Raw genomic sequence first — 15,782 nt, 5'->3', positions numbered from 1 at the left:
AGGATTTACAATATCTTGTGCAGCCATCTCTTGGAGAAAGTTACTAGGCAAGTTCTAGATTCCCAACAAAAAAGCCAAGAAAAAAGGAGAGCTGAGGGGATTGTACATCCGCCACAGATTGGAACGGAAGCATTCGCTCAAAACAAGACTGTTGAAGCTGAAAGAACTCTATCTTAAAAGAATGGGTAACTAATCTAAATAACTGGAATAGGAAGCTTTTTTCAATTTGCAAGACTGTGTGCAGAAGCCTACCATGCAAACACCCTGTTTATAGAGTACTAAGTGGTAGGAAGAAGTCCAATTCACAGAAACAGCATGAGCTTTAGTCACCAACTGTAACAGATCACAAGCAGTTTTGTTTTATTTTGTGTTATCAGGGATTTTTTGTTTTAATTTATTTCATGGACACTACTGATTTTGATAAGCAAAATATTGTAATATAGTTTGTTGTTGTTGTTTTTTTTAAAAAAAAAGGTGCTTTCATCTGCATTGTATGTATAATTGTATAATGTAAATTTCCTTTCAGAAGACCTGTGAAATAATTTTGGCAAGAATGATCACCTGTAATTAAGATTTCAATTTCATCTTTCATTTGCCAAATAGCAATTTGTTTGCCAAGTTGCCATATAAGGTAAAATAAAATTTAAATCCAAAACAAATAAATAGTTTTTATTGTATTTTGTACTAGGTTAAAAGAGAAGAAAGATACTGTGAAGAGACAGCATCGTATTTGTTTTTGTCATCATATGTGTTTTAATTTCAATCTCTTTTCTGAGTAAGTAGTGACTTCACTTTCCTTTATTAGTACTTATTTCCTTCGTTGCTTTTTTGTTTGTTTGTTTGTTTTGGGTTTGTTTTGTTTTTAATATTTTTATGCTTTAAGTTAATAAGAATATAAACAAAATACATTGAAACTGTCAAGTCCAGTTACCTGTCCAAAGCTATGACGCTTTCAAAGTCACGGATTGCAAATGACCATTGCTGTTGCTTTGAATAAATGACCCCACGATGAAGAAATGCAGAAAAATTCTCCTGAGTGTCATTGATGAGTACTGTGAGAAAGAAATGAAAAAATCAATAGTTAAAATATCCTCATGTATTTCTGTTACTCCACTCAACTTACCTGCAGTTCACTCTTTAGCTTTCCAAGAGTTTTATAAAATATAATTGTTTAACAGCATTGTAACACAACACATTATATCATAATACAGTTAGTTTTAATAGTGCTTCAAATATCTTCAAGGTGTATAGAATTCTCAGTTAGATTCATTCAAACTGTTAGAATTGAAATAAAAAAGGCTTAGGGATCAGAGTGAAAATACCTGAGGAGTAGCAAAAGCAGCAACAGTTTATGTAATGAACTTAATAGAAAAGGAACAAATTATTAGCATATACTGAAGAACAACTATATTTTTCAGAAACTGAACAGGAAATAATTTTGCTGTACTATAATATAGTAATTAATGGCTGATGATCTTTTTAAACAAAGATGTGCAGCTTTAGAAGTAACAATACCAGAAACACTGAAGTCCTGCAGAGCTCTTTTTGGATCAATCTCCCGTAAGATGCAGCCTCTATAGTAGAATGCTAACCAACAAGAGGGGTCTAGATGAATTGCTGCTGCCAAGTCTTGTACTGCATTTCTATACTGCTTCTGTTTAGCATATGCTCTTCCTCGATATAGCCTAATAAAGAAGAAATAATTTGAGTCAACTTAATAACAAGCATCCTTTCTTTAATGCCATGCAAATTTGAAGCACTTAGAGGGGAAAATGTTGGAGAATATAAGCAAATGCTTATTCTGTTTCTCAGTGCATTAAAAGAAGTCTAAAGGAACAAGATCATACAACCTATACCATATAGGCAGATTATTGCACTTCAATAATCCAAGCTCAATATAACACAGCACTATCAGCTTAAAGATGAGTTGAATGGGAGACTCTCTTGAGTTCCACAGTGTATTGGTGCAGCAGTTTGAGTATGGAAAATTCTAGTTTTCCTCAAATCTTACATAAACAAGAAATAAAAGCAGTCTCATTACTATATTAAAGCTTTCTGAAAACATCCATTCTATTTTCAGTATTTAAGGCAGACAGGTTTACAGCCACCTATTATACTACTCTTCAATGAAATTCAAAGTTTTACATCTCAAGGAAATAGCACTTACATCAAAATTCAAGTGTCATCATATGGTATTGCATATTGCATCTTTTTAATTATTTCATAGATTACAGTATAGAAATAATGTAAAACTTTGTAGGAACTTTAATAAAAATTGAACACATTTCCCAATGAAAAAAAAACAAGAAAAAAAAAGTCTTTCAAAGTCAAAACTCAAAAACATTGTTGTAATTTGAAAATAAAGATTATTTTCATCCATATATTTGGAATTTTTTTCCCCTGCAGAAAGCATTAACTAAGCATAATGTTAAGAAGTGTCAAGAAAACAAATTGAAATTCAGCATAGATCTACACAATACTGAAGATATTTTTCACTTTAAGCATTTATTTAAATCCAGTTCTTTACAGCAAAGCACAATCCAACCCACTCTATATTTGCAATACTTCAGATGAATCTGAATATATGGTTCTATCCTTAGTTAAATTAAGGTTTAGGTACTAATCCAAAGTCACTAAAGCAATACAAAGATTCCTCAGTGAATATCATAGCCTAATAGTCTTACTCTATTTCTGACATATACCTCTTCGAAAATGCAATTGCTTTATTACTGTATAATGCATATTTAGTCTTTTGCATAGTAATGTTTTAATAATCCAATTGAAATTCAAATATTTATGTCATACTCTATATTATACCTTGCTTGAGCATTGCTAGGATCTTCTCTAATCACAGCTGTAAAATCCTGAATAGCTGTAGTCAAAATTGAATGGTCAAAGAAATATATTCCATGTTTCATACGTGCATCTGTTCTTTTTGGGTTACATTGAAAACACTATAATAAAAAAATAAAGAATTATATAATGCTATAAAAATAATGTTATAAAATTACATTTCTTCATTCTCTTTTTTTTTTTTTTTCTTCCTAATTCTCTTCTCTGCTATCATTTCCATTAACAGTTCAGTGAGATAGAGTAGCTATGATGCAAACTTATCAGTGCCTGAGAATGTGTAGACATTCAGTAATTTACTGAATTACCAGACAGGAATAACAGAAATAAATAATTTTTATGACACTGATTTCTTTTAAAACATCATTTATTAGAAAGGGTATCTGTGCTCAAAGCTACTTTCCAGATATATCCACATACAGTTTATTTTCAAAGTTAACAAGAACTACATTATTGTAACAATACAAAAAAGTTAACTTACTTTGGCATAATCATCTACAGCCAACAACAATTGATTTTCCTCAAAATACAACTCAGCTCTTCTGAAATAAATGTCATCATCTGTAGAGTTGCATTGTATTGCAGAGCTGTAATTGATGATTGCCATTGTATTATCACCCTGTTTTCTGTAAATTTCAGCCTTTGAGAGGTATGCATCTGAAATAAACAGAAAAGGCATTATTTAGCAGTCCAAAATAATGTCATCTCCTTCTTATATAGTATTTGAAACAAGCAGTAGAAATTAAATCAAAAAGTTTGGAAGTCATTTAATCTGAGCAACAGAGCTCAGAAATTTAGAGCTGTGTGCTCTGTCCTCAAGCCCATATAGATGGAAACTGATAAGTACCCGTGAATCCCACAAGAGCTCAGTAGAAATGTCCCATCAAGCCATTTAAGTTAGTCATGTTGACCACAAACAGACAAAGAGTAGATTTGGTTTTCAGTAACTGTAAATAGTTACTGAGCCTGGTCAAATAGAGCTAGCTCTCTTCTTAACTGCCCATGTGGTGCTATGTTTTGAAATTGGGGCTAAAACTAGGGGTATCAATACTGCATGTGTGAAGTGGTGAGTGATTGTATTCCCTTTCTTTGTATCTTTCCTTTTTATTTGTTAAAGTGTTAGCACCTCAAGCCACAAGTTCTCTCTTGATCTACCTACTTTCTCCCGTCCTGCCACGGGTGGGGTAGAGCAAGGGAGCAGCTATACAGATCCTTAGGTGCTGGCTTGAGTCAACTCACCCCAAATGTTCACTTCCACACCACAAATGGCTGAACACTTCCCAATGCCTTCTAACAAACTTCTAGTGAAAAAAATTCAAAGAAAAAATTGTAATAGAGCACTGAGGACAGTGGCACCAGAACAGCAGAAAACAAAGGCACTAATAATCTTTTAAGCCTCCACACTAGCAAGTAATACAAAACTTCCAAATGATCTTCAGAAGTACAGTGTTCTCATTTTTGTGTTCTGTAGCGTCAACCACAATGCCAATAACAAAACAGAACTCTCCAGTAGACACTGACGATCTGATGAAGGAGTAAAATAGTTTCTCCTAGCCCTAAGCAAGGCTGGCCACTGATCAGTTAAAACTGATAAGTAGAGCATAAGCAAGATATTCGAAAGTGAGGGTGGGGAAAAAAAAAAAAAGAATGAAGAAAGCCACACCACCCCCTGGTCCTTACAAATAGCTTAGCCAAAGCCCTGAGTAACATGTAATAGATGTAATGCAAGAAACAGCAAGTCACTTTTCCCTCACTTCCAATAAAGTAAAGGACCTGACAACCAAAGACCAGTATGAATTTACATCTATACATATAACAGATATAACCACTGTTAGATACTGTTATAAAATTCATTTCACTTTATAGAGCTCTGCCTTAAAAACCTCACTTAACTACATTACTCAATTTAGAAAGCCACTCCTGAGCTTCATTCCTAAAATGGTTAGAAATCTCCCCTAATTCACAACTCAACATTTATCCGTTAAAAATGTACAGTCACATATATTGCACTGTCATCCTCCAATTTAAAGTTTTTCTCCTCGTGAAAAATACTTCCCACACCTACTTGCAGTATATAGATGTCTATCATCAAATGTAGGCATTTGTTTATCAATTCTAACAATTTAAACAACACAATGAGATCATACAATGAATTTATTGTGTTCAAAACAACAATACAGTGACTTTAAAATTTAACATATTGCTTACCTATCCTTTGGATGTTCTGCACATAGAAATGGTTTCAGCAAATTAAAATCTGAGTTATTTGAAGAAGCATTAAAGAAAAAAAAAAAAAAAAAAAAGGTAGATCACAAAGGAGCTTTCAACTCCCCTAGTCCAGGGGCTTAATTTCAGGACTAAATTTTAGGTTAAGCAATGCAGGGCCTTGTCCAGATTTTAAATCTCCAAGAAGTATCTGCTTCAGTACTTCACCATTCCTACAGCAAATATTTTCATGCTCAAAGATCTCCGCTGTTGCAACTTGCGCATATTATCCTCCATTTGACAGAGCATCTCAAAGAAAAGTCTGATTCTGTCTTTCTTATTACTATGCATCACATAGCTAAGGACATTTACCTATTAACCTCACTTTCTCAAGGCTGAATCAGCTGCCTCAGCCTTTCCATACAAAAAGGTATGTTTCAGGCACATGACCAGGCACCTCACAGATTTTCAAAGGACTCTCTCCAGTTTCCCTCTGTCATATCAAGCACAGTACTGGAGACGCAACACCACAATCAGACAGGGGAGAATCACTTTACCTCACCTGCAGGGCCACACTTTTCAATGTATCCAGAGCACAGCTAGCCTCCTCTGCTGCAAGGCTGCACTGATGACTCACGTAGCTTGTTCTGGAGAGCTGCTACTCAGCTACCAGTTCCCAATCCATACAGATAACAGGCACATAAAAAACTTATATGAATTCTTCTTTAGAAGACACAGACCAAACTTAACTCTTTATACTTCTGGCCAACAGGTGACACATTTTCCTTTTAAGGTCCTCCTCCATAGTATAAATCTCACAGTAGAACAGGACTGACTGAATGCACAATAGCATGTTGTCCCCACTACAGGAAATCAGCTTTCCCCATTAAATTAATGAATATAATTTATTTATTTATTTTTAAGTACAATGCAATGAAGTACTTATTTTTTTCTTAGAAATCAATTTCCTGTCCCAAATACTTGAAGATGTCAGCTTCACGGTTTTCCTATAATAGGGATAAACCAACTGAAGTTTATTAAATCTACTTTGGATGAAAAGCAAGCTGCTTAGAAAGTTAAATTACACTTCAGTAGATACTTACCTGCTTTATTTTTGTTCCATTTAGTAATGAAATTCAGGTCATTTAAAGCAGCAGAGAATTTGTCTTGAAAGAGGTAAATCAAATGTCTATGCCAATAAGCATCAAGTAGTAGTGGTTCTAAGCTTATAGCCTACAAACAAAATAATATTTTGTTTTGTGGAAGAAAATTCTGAAGTGTGCTAACAATAGCACATGGGAAATGAAATCTTTTTGTACTAAAATGATTTTTAATAAATCTTAGACAAACTTCTATTTAACCCATAAATCTGAAGAGTTTGACTGATGCACCCATTTAAAAGCAATATATGCTTACAAATATGCATAATCAGAAATCAGTCTACCAGAATTCAGTATAAAACAGACCAGTTGTGATATTACCAGATTTCTTTCTTTAGTAGTTACCTGAATTATTTCTAGAAACTGTATGAAACAATGTTGCTTGCTTATTTCTTACTTTCCAATAGGTATGTCTCCATTAAAAATGTATCCATTTTTCAAACTACACTGTTACGATTCCTATAAAAGTACTTCACATTTCCTAGTATATGCTAATATTCCTATATTCCTAATACCCTAAAACATTATTTGATAGATCTTATCCATATATATATATCACTGTGCAGATAATACAAACTTAACAGCCATATGGAAATAAGTATATAGACAGATACACATCTGAGACTGGTCTGCTACAAAAGCAATTCTCAGATTTGGGTCTGTAAGCCATTTCTAGGATCCATTAACTACACAGAGATTGCATTTGTGTACCATGAAAATAACAGTCAATGTTTTCACTAAATTATGCAGTAGCTTTGCAAGCAGTTAATAGGGGCCCACTGGTCAACTGATCATTTTGTCAGTGTGGAATTTTTGGCCTTTTCAGACACTTAACTGCCCATTTCTGAAGTTCAAGGTAAAAAATTCATTTCTTTTTTTTTTCCTTTTTGTCAGTGTTTTTATTCTGTTGGATTACTTCTGACTAGTTGTGCAGGGTATTTGGCAGAATTAACAGCAGGTTTTGTAGTCCTGCTGTTCCCCTGTACAGAGGAAACAGTTATATAAACAAATATGCACAGAAAGTCACTAATACTACTGCATCAGTGTTAAATGATAGCTCAATCATAAAAAGAAAATATATTACTTTCCATTTTAATTTCTCACTATGCTTTTGCAGAAATTAAAAATATGTTTGTCAGTAGCATTACTTGAAGCAAATAGTCTCCGTCCTTTCCATCTATCCTCTCTCCAACATACGTCATATCACTTCAGGTCTTAAGTGCTATATCCTGAGCAAGAGTCCTAAGTTCAGTTTTAAAAAAAAAAAAAAATAGACGGGGCAGGGGGCCCTGACACAGTAGGAAAGCTTGGCATTAAGCTTACTTTTTCCAAGTCATCCATAGCTGATTTTAGCTTGCCTAACTTTCTTCGTATTGCTCCACGCCTGCAATATTGAAAAGCTGAAGGATGCTCAACCTTTTCTATTAGATCAGTCAGTCTTCTTACTTCTTCTTCTAAATCTTCAGTGTTAACTACTGCATCATCAAGCAGAACAGGTTGTATTGAGTCAACTAGTTCTATTTGTAGATTTGTTTCTTTAGAGCCCACTGCCTTAGCTCCTTCTAGCAATTCAGAACCTTTCTCAGGAACAGTCCCACAAGCAGGGAATGTTTCATCAAACCAGCAGCTCCAGATTCCACTGACCCATGCACGAGCAGAAGTTTCTTTTGGAATTCCACCCCTCACTTTAGCAAACTTTTCAAAATCCAACAAACAAGGGATGCTTGGGCTTTGATATAGTTTGATTGCTGGCGACACCTTGATAATGAATTTATTATGAATAAGAAGTCTTCCTAGAGACACAGACCTAAGGAAAAAATATATTAAAATTAAATAAATATTTTCAGCTATATTAATGATATTAAATTACAGTCTGCCAATCAACAATTAACAAAAGAGTTGACAATACATTTATGAATAATAATGACTTTTAAACACCAGCCACTTATAAAGAATACTGTTGAAGTTAGGAGGTAAGCAGAATCCTGAATGATCCACGATCCCAAGTAGTTCAGTGCTTATTTGCAATTTCATGCTAATTTCTTCCAAAAGCTTCTTACTTCAGTTTACAACGACAGTGCTAAATTTAAGAAAGGACAATATTTCAGTTTGGCTAAATATGTTGATGACAAATACTAGATGGATGAATATATTGATGATAGATATATATATATGATACAGATATCTATCTATCTATATGGATGATAGATATTCAAAGGAGGCCATGAAAATATAAGAATTAGCAATCAAAGTTAAACAACTACAACAAGACCACATGAACTCAAAAGGACACTTCCAAAATTGTAAGCTAAGAAAAAATTGCCTGTTCTAAAAGAGCCTCCACAAAGGATCATGATTAACATCTGCTTGGGACCTCAAAGTGAAAGAAACAAATCTTTAACAGAAACATTCAATATTTTTCACAAAGAATACTCTAGCCTTGCTAACATAGAATGAAATACTAGGAGAGAATACTAAGAAATCTATAATGCTTTTATATAAAAGATATGTAATTATAATATTTATATTTTAAATTTGAAGATCCCACTGAGAAAAAGAGAAATTGAAGGAAAAATAAAGCAATCTTGTGTATGAATATGTAAAATAATACAAAGATGAAAGCTTTGTGGATTAAATAAACTGATATAAAATACTTAACAACTTCATAGTACTGTCTAAAACAGAACTTTGGAGAAAGACCACCATCTCCCTAAGTTTCCTCTTATTATAGCAGTGTATCACTCAGTAATTTCAGTATATTGATTTTCTTAACAATAAACATACAGAAAACTGTAAAGGCAGAAAAAGGAGAACCTGAATGTGAAACTGGCCTGAAAGACCAGGCCTAAGCATCAATATAAGTTACACTGGGGACACAAAACATGACTGCAAACAAAACAAGAATAACTTTGGGAGGTTTTTTGAGCTTACACTTTAAGCACCTGTATTTAGAAAGTATCATTCTGGTAAAATCAATACTACAGCTTGGATTTTTTTTTTTTTTTTTTTTTTTTTTTTTTAAGGTAACCCGTATATAAATAATAAGCATTCACTAGAACAATGTTTTAGAGCAATACTTAATATGTAAAAAGATAACAGCTGTAATTAGATAATACAGCTACAAATTAAAATACATTCTTTAAATTGGCAAAACAGTAAAAAAAGACCTTTTAAGAATTCTTGGAGGTTCATTTAATTTCTTAATCACAGCTTCTAATTTTCTAGTATTTATTGCTTTCCTTGATTTCTTCTTCCTCTTTCCTTTTGGGACAATAACATATTTAATTCCAGCCTTTTGAGCTCTCTTTTTCTCACTATCCTCTTGTCCAGTCAAAGTAGGCATTTTTTCCACTGGTGCATTTGTCATCTTTGAGTGGCAATCATCACAGACTTGGTTCAAAAGATGCTTGGCAGGGGAGCTGTTCGCAGTCTCAGTCTCAACCTTTGACTCAGCTATTTGTTGCTTCATAAACTTCAACTCTTTCATACTGGTTTTGAAATCAGCTGACATCTTTAATATAGCATCATGTTTGAAAGCAGTCATCTCTGGCGCAGAGGCTGATCTTTTAATCAAATTTATCTGGTTTAAAAAAAGGAAATTATTTTTCATTTAAATGTTCATTTGTATTAATATTTACGTATCACATTTCCTTCGTTTGAATGGACTGGATTTTATTTTGAATAGAATTATAAAGAAAAAAGCAACCGGGATACTATACTTAAAAACCATGTAGTATTGAATGGGACAAAAGAGCCACACACCTCCAGATATGTATCAAAATAAAGGCATCTGAAACATTAAGTGAAAGTTATTTGAAGCTCATATAAGGCTAAAATTAATTTTCTCTAGAATGTTATCATGAGAAATTTGAAGTAATATAGCCTCTGCAAATTCTTACTCAAAATCAAATTTCTCAATTAAACACTATCTATATAAACTATAAACTCCTTGTTGTGTAGGTGTAAAACGTGCATGATTTATTGCAGCTTAATGTATTTCATGAAACACCTAACATTACTTCAATTTTAGAAGACATCATCTTATGGATTGTAAACTTAATGTTGACCCCACTATATGTCAGAAATCCAAACTAGATACTGCAAATCTTTACTGGCCCACTGGTCCACTTATATCATGTTGAAGGAGTACAGGCTCCTCTCACTTACCTCTCTCCAAGTGCCTGTTAAGTTAATGGTAGTTTCTCATTACAAAGCTATGTTCTCCTAATAGGAAACTGAAAGGTTTAGCTTAACCAATGCATTTGAAAAAGATCTTTGAAGTGTTCACTTTTCATTTAATACAAAAATATTAACTTCAGTTTAGTTCAGCATAAGAATTTCTTCTCCAAATAGAAAATCACAGTTTGGGAACAAGTAAATATAAAATACCTTTGAGCTCTCCCTGTCAGAAAAGTGTGAGAAAGACTGGCATCTTCTCAGCTGATTTTCTGTCTATAAGTAAAACAAGAAGTGAAAGTAAATCATATCATAATAAACCAGGTTTCAGTTGTTTCAGATACACAAATACTCAGATATTCCTGTGGGATCTGGGTAAGCTTTTACCTACTTCTACCTCTCAGATCCTTTCACTTAAATATGTTTACATAGAGTTAGCACTTTGAAGTGAATAGCATAATTTGGCACTTGAGGCTCTCTGTGAAGCCTACGGGTCTCATTACCGCACTGCATCCAAAGACCAAAGCCATTTAAAATGTGCACGATTTTATAAATGGACAGACTCACACTACAACTTACATTCATAGTTCTTGTTTACAAATCACCTGCACCGAATTTCTTGACTATTCTTTAACATTTTTAATACCTTCAGAGAAATTCTACATAAAAAATTCATATATGTGGAAATATTCCTCTTCCCCTGTTCTCCTCCTTGCCTCCCACTGTTTTTTTTAGATGGCTGTATGTAATGGAACATCCAGTAACCTTTCTGTTGTACCCCAGAAATCTCTTATTTACATTATAGCTCCTACTCCAAAAACAACTAAGAATAGTCTTGCGTTCTAAAACATGAAACCTAGCATTTTCTATATATTCAAAAACGAGCCAAATTTAAATACTGTATTTCATTTGCACACATATCAGCAGTCAACCGTACATATATCACCTTATGACTTCAAACTAAGAATTGTTTTGTTAAGCTTAATTACATTCAAAAAAATACCATGATACACGCTGGCAAATAATCATAGAAATCAAGATCAGCTTGCTCAGTTTCTAACTCTTCTTCATAATCAATTAAGAAGTCTTCATATGTGATATCTTCAATAACGTTGCTCTGAAATATTAATATATTCACATATTTAAATAAGTACAACATTATTATTTGTCAGCTACAGAAACCATAGTAACAGACAAGCCAAGCCTATTCCATATTTGAGCTAAAGAGATATGATGATCAAGATCAACATCATAGAAGCCATTTATCTTAAACTACTGAAGGACAGGCAGTGGAACACATTAAGATCAAGAATGATATGGTGCAAAAGGGGCATATAACCTGAAATAAGCAGTTATTGCTACCTGATTCCATAAAGTTTTTATCTGTAGCCTTCGTAATTTATGTCAGCTCACAGCAGCCCATATAATAACACTAACACAGCTTTCAGTTCAGGAAAAAGTAAGGCTAGGAAATAGCAAATAACAAAGTTTATTCCTGCTCTTAACTAATCCAGATGTGTGTTTCACATCTTGCACAGGGGTGTGGACTGGTTGTGAAAGGCTGTTTTTTCTGTAACCTTTGCCATAGGAAGGTGCAATGTACCATGAATATGGGATTCCAGTAGGCATGGCCTTTTATATGAAAGGCTAATCTCTTGCAACAACATAACCTAACAACATAACATAGAGAAGTTTTTACATTCAAGAAATTCATAATTCAAAAACATCGGCAACTGATAAAATAGACTTTGATAGATGTTGTAATTTTTTTTAAACTTTGATATATACCTCAGCCAGCACAGCAGAAGAAAGCCTGTGCAAAAATATATTTACATTTATGTTGAAAGCCAGTAAGACAGATAGAGTAGCAATTAATAACTACTAATTCTACTAAAGAACAACTACTGCCAGAAACTTTCTTATTGTTAAAATGGAAATTAAATAATACTACGTAGTGTATATTAATACAAACTGTACACTGAGTTATATACCACACTTAGAAATAGTGAAGCATTACTAAAATAGCAGTTCAAAATGCAACTATGACATTCAACAAATATAACATTAGAAAATCAAATATTTTTGCAAAAGATATGTTTTCAGAATATTTACCTCATATTTAGGAAATAAAATTTCCTTCATAGAAGAAATTGGAGCAAAGAACTTTGGTGGAACAGGAGCCCAAAACATTTTCAAAGCTTCTGGATAAATGGAAACCTTCAAAACCAATGGAATGCAGTTATCAACTAACACAAATCAAGCTTATTTCTGTCAGTATTTAGTCTAAACTATAAGGTGATAAAATACGATTTTGTACATGATTTCATAAAAAAAAAAAAAACTTTAAAGCACATCAAATACAATGAAATTTTGTGACCTATAGGGCTCTGCCACCCAAAAGAATTACACTGTTTGTAGTTATGTTTGTTATTAGCACATTAGCATAATATTATCAGAGATGAGAAAAGAGCCATGAGATTTTAGAATAACATTCTCCATCAATAAGAACTTTAAATATCATTACACTGCATCTTGTCAAATGTCAAAAAAGAAAAGTCTTTACTTCTTTCATGCAACAGAAGAAAAAAATTAAAAAATACTTCCAAAATATTGTGCTTGAATTGCAGAATTGCACAATTACATGACATAATTATTAAAATTATGTCTTACTTTCTCTCCTACCAGTTGAAGCTGTGTTTTTTTAAGACTACAATCAGCTTTTTGCCACTCAGCTAGCGTTTGTGATGTATGAGGTGGAAGAGAGCAAATCCCATCTTTCTGATCATTCTGAAACAGTTCTGAAGCAGGAACTCCTTCATAACAAATTCTGCAGCAACACAGAAGAGGATTTAAGTTATTTGGATGCTGTCAGGTTTGAAATTAGAAAAATAGAAAAGTAGGTAATTTTTAATCAAACTAGAAATGCTTTTATTTTTTCTCAGAAGGAAAGAGCTAAAGGCTGAAATGACTTAACTCATTGGAGAAACCTGCTGCTAAGCCTCTAGTTTTAAGACTTCCACAACTAGGTCTATGGTGTATATTACTTGTAAATGAAGTCACAATATAACAGTAACCTCCAAGTATGAAGTACGTTTTATAAAATAAGTAACTTCATGCATGGCAAATACACAATTCAAGAACTGGTTATGGTTAGATATACTTAAACAACCAAGAGAAATTATATCAGCAGGAACGTTGGGCTGGTTTTGAGCAGTATTTTTTGTGATTACTTTGGGATAGGATTCTGATTGTTTGCTTGCCCTTTATTATTTTAAATAAACTCACCTATGGCAATCACCTTGGAAAAGAATTTCACTTCAGAAAGTTGCTGAAGTAATTATGCATCTTAATTTTCTGTCAATGTTTCAATTTCAAAAATACTGAACACTTAATCAACACAATGTAACTCATACTTATCTGTATAAGTCCATATATTATACACACACACACACACACACACACACACACACACACACACATATATATACATATAAAATCCTATAATAACTTACCTTTATTTCCTTTGTTCCTGGCACCTGAAAAGCCAGATTTAGATCTGAAGAACATATTACTTCTAAGAAACTAGTAAAACTATTTTAGAGAATAGCAGCAATCACAATTAAAAGTCTACTATCATTCATCACTTAAACAGGTATTTTACAGGATTTACGTAAAAATTGATAATGAATATTTTTTACTTAAGAGAGTAGAAAATACATCTGTATATTTAGCTATTCTTGGTTTTGCTTGTTTGACAGTACAATAATTACTTCTGTTGTCACTTGTATAATTATTCAGTACCAGAATTACAAGCACAAAATATATTCAATGTTTCATCTATTATTATATATACAGAGGAACAAGAAAAACATAACTAGGTATATGCATGCAAACAGCATATAAATTGTTTATGACATAAACACAATTTTTCATAACATATTGGCACATTGGCATATGCCAACACTGACATCTACTGGTGTTAATCAGATTTGGGGTAGTTTACAAACACTAAATAATGAAGTTTCCTTGTGTTTTCGTGGAATTAAAGTGCTTGATTCCAGTTATCTGCAATGCCACTGTCAGCTGTATATCTGCTGCAGTGGGCTTCATTCTCACTTAAAATAGAAATATGTTGCATTTCATTTAAGACTTATCAAAACCCTGTGTAAATGGGAGCAGCAGGGAGGTCTTACTGTAACTAAGAACCAGCCATTTGATTTAGCAAACAAAATGCCTCTGAAGTACAACCCCAAGTTGAGAAGGAATCTTTAAAATGCAGCACTAGTGCAAAGAAAGATTGTACACCTGAGAGTACTTCTTGAACTCTTTCTGGAATGCTCCTTTCTTGAAGTGGAAGCTTTGAAAAAAGACCTGTTTCTTGTAAAATGAACTGAAAGCCTAACTTCTGGCAAGTGTATGGCCTTCCTACTTTTTGTTTCCATTTAAGTGCTCAGTGGTTTTGAGTCTTCAAGGTGAGAGTCTGCATAAAAGTATGTCAAGAAGTTATAACAACATAGAGAACGGTATAAAACAACCAAAAGATTCTTTAGCATTTGGCCATCTTAAGTGAACAACATAAGAGTTGTTACTCTTTTAGGGCACTTTTGTCATAAATAATTATCAATTCAGTGAGTTTATACCAACTAATAAAATGTGAGTTAATGTGAAACAACATTCAGGCTTCTCATTTCTGGAAGACAGAAACAAATGAAGAAAAGCAGCTCAATGCAATAATAATAAATTCTAATAATATTCTTATTCCACCTGCTGGTTAATAAATACAAATTCAATCAGAATGTTTCCAGGAGATTAAAGCATTCCTGCTTGAAGGAATTTTAACAAAGATAAGATGAAGCTAAAAACCATGTTAAAATATTTGCAAGATTTCTGCCAGGAATGGATTAGACCATCCACATATAATGTTCATAAACATACATTCTGATTAACTCTTAAGTCTTTATGGCTAGAAAGTAGCATTTTTAACTCTCAAACAACTGATACTTGCAGAGCATGTCAAGATTAAGCAGGACATAGAAAGCAAGGGACCTTTGTCATACATGAAATAAACACAATGCAGTAAGTCCTGGTTTCCTGGTTATGGCTGACCTGGAGATGTATATATATTGATAAGCAATACTCTGCTCTGCTATATGTTTTTCACAGATGTGAATGAAAAGTTTGTTGTGAAAAATATCTGGAGGTTTAAAAAACAACAATGTTGAAAGCAAAATAATTATTGCTTTATTAATCTGATCCACCATAAAAATCACACAACTGTAACTTGCTTGACAAAGTCATTTAAATTTTACTATGAACTACATAGAAATCATGCTTATTCTCAGTTAGGTTATTTGTATTTGTGAAACTAGACGAGTGCCAGGAATTTTTCAG

The sequence above is a fragment of the Tetrao urogallus genome (genome assembly GCF_951394365.1).
Source record: "Tetrao urogallus genome assembly, chromosome: 6".
Taxonomy (NCBI): Eukaryota; Metazoa; Chordata; class Aves; order Galliformes; family Phasianidae; genus Tetrao; species Tetrao urogallus.
This window is presented reverse-complemented; position numbering follows the sequence as displayed.